Below are 10,424 nucleotides of genomic sequence, written 5' to 3' on the forward strand. Positions count from 1 at the left end.
CACGGAGAGGCTAAGTGACCTTGCCCAAGGTCATCTAGCTAGAAGTGGTGGAGCTGAGATTCGAATCCAGGCTGACCAGCTCCAGAGTCTCTGTTTTTAGCCATAAGGTCATAACATGACAATAATGTAAACAACAGCACAGCAAGCACTTATCAACCCAAGCACTCTACATGCATCACCTCATTTCACCTGCACAGTAATCATTTTTTCCAGATGAGGGAGGTGAGGCTCAGCGATGTCAAGTCATTCATTGGTCCAAGGTCACACTTTCACCCCAGGAGACTGAGGCATGACTAGAGGAGCCCCATAATGCCTTTGCTGACACATAGTTTATCCTAAACATTCATGGGAACTTTACATAAATTCCTTAATATATCCTTGCTTACCTTGCTATAATGTTTTATTTATCATTGAGCAACTAGATGCACCAGGAAAATAAGCTTCTCAGTTTGCCCTCCATTGGCAACTTTGATCTTGGACTTTCAGCTTCCAGAACTGTGAGAAAATACATCTCTGTTGTTTAAGCCACCGAATTTCCAGTATTTTGTTATGGCAGCCAGAGCAGATTAATATACCTACAATAGAAGCGCATTATTTGTATCTTTTCAAAAGAATTCAAGTTGGGGCTTCCCTAGTGGTGCAGTGGTTAGGAATCCACCTCCCAATGCAGGGGACACGGGTTCGAGCCCTGGTCTGGGAAGATCCCACATGCCGCGGAGCAACTAACCCCATGCACCACAACTACTGAGCCTGCACTCTAGAGCCCGCGTGCCACAACTACTGAAGCCCGCATGCCACAACTACTGAAGACCGCGTGCTACAACTACTGAAGACTGCGGGCCTAGAGCCCGTGCTCTGCGACAAAAGAAGCCACTGCGATGAGAAGCCCGCGCACTGCAACAGAGCAGCCCCCGCTCGCTGCAACTAGAGAAAGCCCGCGCACAGCAACAAAGACCCAACGCAGCCAAAAATAAATTAAAAAAAAAAAAGAATTCAAAGTTGATTAAAAAAAGAGATACTACTGGATTTCCCCTTACTACTGGGGGCAAAGCCGGTCTTGGTCCCCACACTACAGGAAAAGAGGGAGGAATTAACATGGTCATCTCAGTGTCCTTTAGCCAGGTGGTTTACAGAAATCCCACAAGAAGAGTATTAATGTCCACACTTGACAGAGGGGAAAACAGGCTCGGCAAACAGAAAATGTCTCACCTCGTATCACCACCTAGGAACCAGCAGAGCTGGAGCTGGGATCCGCGTCTACCTGATCCCCAGATACACCTGAGGTTTTGTTGCTGTTTTTTCTTAAAGATTTTTTTTTTTTTTGGATTTGGACCACTTTTAAAGTCTTTATTGAATCTGTGACCATATTGCTTCTGTTTTATGTTTTGGTTTTTTGGCCACGAGGCATGTGGGATCCTACCTCCCCGACCAGGGATCGAACCCGCACCCCCTGCATTGGAAGGTGAAGTCCTAACCCCTGGGCCACCAGGGAAGTCCCAGCACCTGAGTCCTTTTCTCCTCCTCCTGCTACCTCCATAGAACAGATGCTGAAATGGTCACAGGGTGGGGTGGGACTGGACGACATCCTTCAGCCAGTAAGGATCACTCAGGAGATTTTGCTTCCAAATTCTGGGCAGGATGAATGGTTCTCCTGGGAATTAAAAGTCACCTAAAGGAATTCACTGTGAAAAATCCTAACAGCGGATACATCTAACTTCTACATCTCTGTTGTTTAAGCCACCAAATTTCCGGTATTTTGTTATGGCAGCCAGAGCAGATTAATATACCTACAATAGAAGCGCATTATTTGTATCTTTTCAAAAGAATTCAAGTTGGGGCTTCCCTAGTGGCGCAGTGGTTAAGAATCCACCTCCCATCAGGGCCCGCTGACTCAGGAAGCCACAGAGATCAGAGAAATGCCATAAATGCTGTAGATATGAGGCCGGCCAGGTATGATCCCACAGGGTGTGGTGGGGATTGTGGCGACTCGTAGACCCCAAGTTGGTCTTGTAACAAACATACTTGTGAGCCAGAGCTAAGCCCTCGTGTAGTTTGTTTGCAGCCTCTGCTTTTGATAACTTAGTTTTTGCCACAATCCTCGAGGCAGTGTGTTAGTTAATATAGCACTAGCTACTGTAACAGCTAAACTGCCAAATCCCAGTGACTTTCTTTCCCCAGTTGAAGTTTTTTTTTCACTCACATTAAGTCCAATTAGCAGCCGGTGGGGGGAGGGGCAGGGGGTTCTGTCAACCTGCCTTTGTGGCTTCCAAGATCATCCAGGCATTGATATCCAATGGGCATTGATCTTTATGGGCAGATAGTAAAGAGAGAGCAGAACACCAGGTGAGCACTCCTCACTCTGCTTACATTCCATTGGACAGAACCCTGTGGCTGCCCCACTCAAATGCAAAGCAGAGCCGGGTACGTGAGTCCCTGGCCTGTAGCAGCCACTTTCCAACAACTGTCCTATGGATGGGTAAACAGATCTTATCCATGCCTGCCTCAGGCAGTTATTATCATCTCTGGTTTATCAATGGAGATACAAATCTCAGGCTAAGTGACCTGTGAGAAGTCACACAGCCAGGAGCACTGTCTTTCTGACTCCAACCCAAGGATCTTTTTTCTACCTTAACGTTTCCCAAACTTGCCATCTCATGAGCATCTCTTGTTAAACATACAGGTTCCTGGCCCTCACCCCAGACCTTGAACTGAATGTTCGGGAGAGGGTGTGGTAACTTGTACTTCCACTGAGAATCCCAAGATGATTTTTATATCAGTCTCTACCCTAGGGGCTGCACCCTGGGGAACTTTGTGAAACGCTAATCACTTGGCTTCAGCCCCTAGAAATTCTCAATCAATTGGTCTTCGGGGAGGGGCCCTGATATCAACATGTTGTAAAGCTCTCGGGTGACTCTGATGTGCAGCCAGGACTAAGAAACACTGCCTCAGGTCCCCAAGCAAGCTGGGCTGGTCATCAGAGTCACCTGCGGGAGACTTTCAAACTAAAGCTGCAAGAGAGAGAGGGAGGCAGGGAGGGAAGGAGGAAGGGAGGCTATCATGTGATTCTTGACCCTGGGAATTGGCTTTTTAAAAAACCGTTCAAATGATTCAAACATGCAGTCCAGGTTGAGAACTACTGAATAAATGGACCAGAAGATTCTGAATCAGTAGGTTTGGGGGAAAACAAACTTTCCATATTTTTTTTTTCTTTTTTTCTTTGCGGTACGCGGGCCTCTCAGTTTTGTCCTCTCCCATTGCGGAGAACAGGCTCCAGACGCGCAGGCTCAGCGGCCATGGCTCACGGGCCTAGCCGCTCCATGGCATGTGGGATCTTCCCGCACCGGGGCACGAAGCCGGATCCCCTGCATAGGCAGGCTGACTCTCAACCACTGCACCACCAGGGAAGCCCCAAACTTTCCATATTTTTAAAGTTCTTCCAGGAGACTGTGATTCCACTGCCCTAGGGCTTTGCTACTCAAAGTCTGGTCTGAAGTATCAGCACATCACTGGGAACTAGTAAGACATGCAGAATCTCAGGCCCAACCCTAGACCTGCTAAATCGAAATCCACAATTAACAAGACCCCCAGGAGATCAACACACACGAGTGGGAAAGCACTGCTCTCAGGCACACGGGCTTTTTGCAGGGAGGACAGCAGTTTATATCCTCCAGTCAGGGCTGACTCAGCTTCTCTCCATCCCCACTCATCCCCTCTTGAGGCTGCAGAACCTTTTCTAGCGTCACCAGCATAGTCTGTCCTCAAAGGTCTGGGCCTTGCTGCCCCCATGCCGTGGCCATCTGTTCACGGATACTTTGTTGGAAGGTCTGGGCATGCTCACAGGTCAATGACTCAACAGAGAGCTGGCAGGCCCTTCCTGCCAGGGCAGGACATCACAGATGCTGGGCATTGACCTGAGGACCAGACCGTGGGATTGGTTGCTTCACCTGAAGAAGATCTCTTCTTCAGGTGGGAAGCACCTGGCACAGGGTCTGGCATGTAATAGCATCTGCCCGGTAAATATTTGTTGACCTAAATGTAAATGGATGAAAATGAGCACTAATCCTTTGTCTCTGAATGGTAACTTTTGTGCACTCCTTTTGTGCCCTTTAAAGCATTTTGGTCAGGTGTTCAGATTGTGTTTTTCTTCTTGTTTTCTCATTAAGTTCGAATTCTTTTCCATCTGGCTTCTCTCTGCACGGCATTCTTTGTAATGGTAAAATAATGGAAATATCCTAAATGGCTCATGAGAGGGGGTTTGTTAAATCATTTAGGGGCTCTCTTCCCCCAAAGCCTATCCACCAATACACGTTAAGAACCTCTTTTCTGGAAGGATCCCAACAAGACACCAACAAGCACGGTCTCTGGATCGGTGGAATTCTGGGTGTTCTCTATGAATTCTCTGTGAACTACTTTTCGCTTGGCTGTATCTTCTATTTTTTTTTTTCCTGTTCTGAGCACCTATTACTTTTGAATAAGAAAAACTAACCAACAGGAACTGGACTGGTTCTAAACTTCATTTAAAATCTCTCATTTATTTTAGCCAGCTTTATCTAGACAATGTTTTTATTTAAGAAAATTGCAAATTGGAAAAGAGTTAGTGCTATCCATAACCGATTAGCAAGAAAGCTGAGGCCCAAAGAAGTAAAGTGGTTTATGTGTCCCAGAGAAAGAGCCAGGCAGGAGCAGAACTCAGGCCCTGACTTGTGGGTGGGTGTTCTTTCCCTCACATCACTCCCTTCCCTTCCCTCTGGGAGCCTCTTAACAGCGCGCACTCTCTCTCTCTCTCTCTCTCTCTCTCTCTCTCTCTCTTTCTAAGTCTCTCTTTCTCTTCTCTCTTTCTTTCTAAGTCAACAATGCAGGGGTGTCTCAGGCATCCATGGCCTCACAGGGTGGACATTCCATCCCACTGTGTGAATGGATCTGTGTGGATTCCAGAGAGTGGACAGAGCCATTAGACGAGGCAGCCTCACATCTGCCCTTACTTCCTGTAAAACCACAGTGAGCTGCACATCAAATGCGTAGAACCACTGGCAGAAGTTCTGCCTGCCTGGCCCTGGGCCAGGAGGAGCTGCCTGCCCACTTTGAAAGTCTGCTACTGGGCCATGTGCAAAGGCTTCAGGCAAGCCTATGCCATTTCTGCCATGTGGGACATTTTCTCAGGAGGATCCAGGTAATACCAACAAGTCCTCCATGGACACTTCCTTCAGGCTGGCCATGGCTTGCTCTGGGCCAAGTAAAAGGAGTGGGACCCTTCTCTAGGGGTCCTTGCCATGCTGGGCTGGGCTTGGGGCAGGGCTCTAGCCCTTTTCCATTTGGACAGGACCCAGAGGAGGGAAATGTGAGCACATCCTTGACGCACCAGAGCTGATACCAGCAGCCCCAGGTTCTGGCTGCAGAACCCTTGACTGGCTGTAATGCCTGGGAGGTGCACAGGGTGAATGGATCTCAGGTTTCACAGCTAAGAAAGGAGCCTGAGGATTTTATTTTTCCTGGCGTCTGGGCAGCTGAGTCCATGGCAGGTGTTCGGGTGCCCTAAGGTCAGCCTGGGAAAGCTTTTGTCTTGGAGCCCTGGTCTGTGGTGAGGAATGTCTCTGGCTAAAATGATTCTCAGAGGAGGCTCCTGGGCCTGGGTGTCTGCTGGAAGAAGGTACTTTGGAAGAGAAATGGAGAAATTCTGAAGCCAGAGGATGGGGTACTTGAACCTGAAATATTGACAGCTTCTCAAGGCCCACATTGAGGATTTCTTGCTACATCTTATCAGGGAAAAACAAGCAGGCACTTACACGATCAAATCTTAAGAATAGACTGCATACAAACCAGCAAAGAGATATAGCTTTTTAAAAAGCCTTTAATGGCTTTTCAAAAAAATACAAAAATATTACATGTTCATTATAACAAGTGCAAGGAATTCCCTGGTGGTCCAGTGGTTAGGACTCGGCGCTTTCACTGCTGGGGCCTGGGTTCAATCCCTGGTTGGGGAACTAAAATTCTGCAAGCCGTGAGCCTCGGCCAAAAAACAAACAAGCAAATCAAATAATATATTAAGGAGGAAGTAAAAATAACTCCATTCTCCTGAAGAGGTACAAAGTAAAATAAGGTATCATTTTTAGAACTACCAGATTGGCAAGATTAAAAAGAATGGCAATATCCAGCACTGGCAAAGGTGTAGGTCAGGGTTTTTCAACCTCAGCACAATTGACATGGCTTAAGGGATTTCCTTGTGCCCCACACTTTAAAATTCCCAAGGCGGTGGGACTTCCCTGGTGGCGCAGTGGTTGAGAATCTGCCTGCCAATGCAGGGGACACAGGTTCGAGCCCTGGTCTGGGAAGATCCCACACGCCGCGGAGCAACTAAGCCCGTGCGCCACAACTACTGAGCCTGCGCTCTAGAGCCCGCGAGCCACAACTACTGAGCCAGCGTGCCACAACTACTGAAGCTCGCGTGCCTAGAGGCTGTGCTCCACAATGAGAGAAGCCACCGCAACAGAGCAGCCCCTGCTCGCCGCAACTAGAGAAAGCCTGCGCGCAGCAAAGAAGACCCAAAGCAGCCAAAAATAAATAAATAATAAAATAAAATTCCCAGGGCAGCATCATATGCCCCATCTCCTCAAAGTAATTCTTCTAAATTGGCAGAGAGAGGTAGTTATATCCATTTTGCAGGTGGAGAAACTGAGACTCAGAGTACAGTGACTTGCCCAAGGGCTGAGCAGCAGGAAGCGGTAGAAATGGGGGCCCTGGAGAGAGCAAGAGGGAGCCCTGGTCTCTGGAGTCCCAGAGACCTACCCCCACCCCCGGGCCCCATAATAACGAGAGCAGGTCCAGCCACAGGCTCTCATAACCACAGGCCTAACGTGCTTGCACTCCTTCTGTGGCCTCTAATCCTCCACTCCTCTTCAGCAATTATTCCTTCAACCAAAGCGGGTTCTCCTCTCCCTGAAGTAATTCTCAGCCTTCTGGCTCTCCTTTGCTGAAGGCACCATGCTTTAGGAAGAGCAGGGATTTAAGATCTGACCTTGACAATCTCCAGCTGGACAAGTGGCTTCACCTCTCTGGGCCTCAACTGTAAAATGGAGATAAACATACCTACCTCCCAGAATTGTTTTGGGGATTCAAGCTGTCGTGTGTGAATGCATTTTGTAAAATATAAAGGACTTAGAAACAGTAGTTCATTTTAACAAAGCTCTCTTTCTGTGAGGTTAGAATAACACTGCTAGGGTAACTGCAAGTGAGAGCAGTACATTGAATGGAAATCTGAATTTGAAATATGGACAAAGATTGGCCAGGTGTATTGAGAAGAGACGGCCACATGCAGAGTTCAGATTAATGGGTCTGTCCATCTAAGCTTGTAACTTACCTGAGCCAGGTTCCTTTAGAGCCTATTACTGGGATTGGGGAACTGTGCTGTCCCCAGGAAGAGATGCCATATGCTAAACATCTTAGGGCAGGGGGAACAGGGAAACAAGAAAACCCAATGTACTACCAGTGCCACGGGTTATATTTCCACACACGGGAAAATGGTCCTGGCAGGAAGCAAGTTAATATGTCTATCCAGGGTTTATGGGACTCCTCAGTTAATTTATTAACATTATAAAAGGTAACGTACGCAGAAGCACCTTGGGCAGGGAACCATCTCCTACCATCTCAGTGAAATGTGGTAAATAAAAGTGACCTTATAAAGGAATGACAGCTACAACAGGCAGACTTAAACAAGATCATCTCACTGCTGGAGAGGGTGTAGGGAGGTGGACCGTGAGTGTGTGAATGGCTGATAACCTTTCTTTTAGGCAATTTATCAGTGCGTTACTGGCGACTTTAAACAGCTCATTCCTTCTCACTCAGGTGTTCCAGGTGTAAAATTCTACTCTAAGTAAATAATCATTCTTAGATATATATACACACACGTTTTTATGTGTATATATACACACAAACAAGGATTTTTCAGCTCAGAGTTCTTTTCATTTTTATTTTTGTTTTTATTGAAGTATAATATACATACAGAAAATGCACATGTCCTAAGAGTACAGCTTGATGAATTTTCACAACTAGAACGGGCCCATGGGCCCAGCGCCCAGATAAAGAAACTGTATGTTATCAGCATCACTGCCCTCTCCTGCACTCTTCCAGTGACTTCTGCCCCCCCCCGCACCATATAACCTCAATACTGACTTTTAACAGCATAGATTACTTCTATTTTTGCACTTTATATAAATGGAATCACACAGTATGTGCTGTTTTTCAGAGTTCTTTATTATAGCAAACACACACATATACAACACACACAGACACAACTGTCCAAAAATAAAGGAATGGTTAACTCCAGAAGAAATTATGAATAAAAATAATGGACTAGAATTCGGTCACTAAAATTATGTTTTGGGGACTTCCCTGGCAGTCCAGTGGTTAAGACTCTGTGCTTCCTGGACTTCCCTGGTGGTGCAGTGGTTAGGAACATGCCTGCCAATGCAGGGGACATGGGTTCGAGCCCTGGTCTGGAAGATCGCACATGCCATGGAGCAACTAAGCCCGTGCACCACAACTACTGAGCCTGCGCTCTAGAGCATAAAACTGTATACATAGTTTATCAGCAATAAAAATAAATACATTTAGGGAATTCCCTGGCAGTCCAGTGGTTAAGACTTCACAATTCTGCTGCAGGGGTTGTGGGTTCGATCCCTGGTCGGGGAACTAAGATCCCACATGCTGCACGATGCAGCCAAAAAAAAAAAAAAAAAAATTAAAAAAATAGATACATTTAAAAAAATAATAATAATAGCAGCTAACATTTGTTGGACACTCACCAGGAACCTGGCAGTGTCCTATCAAATCACTCACTCGATCCTCTCCAAGCCCTCTGAGGTGGGTCTTATCATTACCCCCATTTTTCAGAGCAGTAAATGGAGGCACAGGGGCTTGGGCAGCATGTCCAAGGCCACACAGAGGGGTGGGTGTGGTGAAGCCGGACTTCTAACAGAGCCAGCCTGGCTCCTAGGCACATCACAGCTCTACGACAAAATGCTGACAGTGGTCATCCCCGGGGTACTGGTAGTGGGGGACAAAGGCGGACGGCTGCTGCAGGGCCACCCAGGGCTTCTCCCCTCAGAACCTGAATCCTGTGCAGAGCGGCATGGCGGGATCACAAACGCATGGCACCTGATGGTGACGCCCCAGAGAGGCTGCCTGCGAATTCCTGGCCCCTGGGAAAGGCTGTGTCCCCAGTCTGATGAGGCCTGGCTGTTCAGCATTCCCTTTTGTTGAGTGAGCTTTCTGATATCCTTCCAGTAAATTCCTTTTCCACTCAAGCTAGTCAGAGTGGATTTCTCTATTCTCTGACACAGGCTCACCCAGGGAGTGAATGAGGTGAGAAGCGTGGTGCAGCGAGGCCTGAGGACCGCAGACGAGCAGAAGAGGAGCCTGGGGAGGAGACGGAGCAGGACAGGCGGCGAGGATGGCCCTGGGCACAGGGACCACAGAAGCTGGAAGGGGAGTGAGTTGAGGAGGAGGCCACGACCAGCGTCAGACAGTGCTCAGAACTCAAGCAACGTGAGAGCTGAGAAAGGGGCCGCTGGATTCAGCAGCAAGGAAGCCACTCCTGCCCTTGGCCAGAAGCGTTTCAGTGAGGATGGAAGTCTGGTTGCAGCAGACTGAACAATGAGAATCAAAGGAGAGACACTGACTATGGTCTAATGGGGAGAAAAAGGATGGGAACTTAGGGGGAATCCAGCTAGAAAGGGGCTTTGTGGGTTTGGGTTTTGTGGGGGTGTTTTGTTTTTTCTTTTTTTAAATACAGGAGAAGACATGATGTATGTTAGCACGTACAGAAAAAATGGTGTGAGTTTCCAGAGAAGGTGCAAGAGACAGGAACCAAAGTGACGTTACAGTGGGGGCTGGTCTTGGAGGGAAGACACTTTAAGGAGGTGGAAAGGGAAAAGAATGGCGGTGGAGACAGGCAAAGGTGAACGGACGAAGACCAAGGTCTCAGATGGCATCTGAGGGCACAGGAGCACTCTTTTGGTGAAACCTTTTCCTTTTCCCTCAGGCAAAATAAGATGCTCATGAATTATAGGTAGATGTCAACCCTTGAGAGGGCGGCAGACTGGTTTAGAGCACAGGCAGGGCAAGGAAAGAATTCTTGGGAGTTGAGGCTGAGCCGGGAAACCGTGACACAGCAGCTCAAATGCAGAATAAGTTGAAGACTCTCATCAAGACACAGCTTCATTCAAAGTTAAAAAACCAAACCCAGCCATTGTGCAGTTGGCAGATATAATAAGTATGAGAGCCTAGAAGCTTAGCTCAACAGCTTCAGAACAGGGCTCTTTAAATCTGCCGCGGCTGATGTTTGGCATAGGTAAGATACTTCAGGATTCAAAAATCAGAACCCAAGGTCCACGGTACAAAGTCTGGCTCCCCCCCCCATTCTCTGACTT

This window comes from Neophocaena asiaeorientalis, unplaced genomic scaffold (assembly GCF_003031525.2).
Source record: "Neophocaena asiaeorientalis asiaeorientalis breed wild unplaced genomic scaffold, Neophocaena_asiaeorientalis_V1.1 scaffold132, whole genome shotgun sequence".
NCBI lineage: Eukaryota > Metazoa > Chordata > Mammalia > Artiodactyla > Phocoenidae > Neophocaena > Neophocaena asiaeorientalis.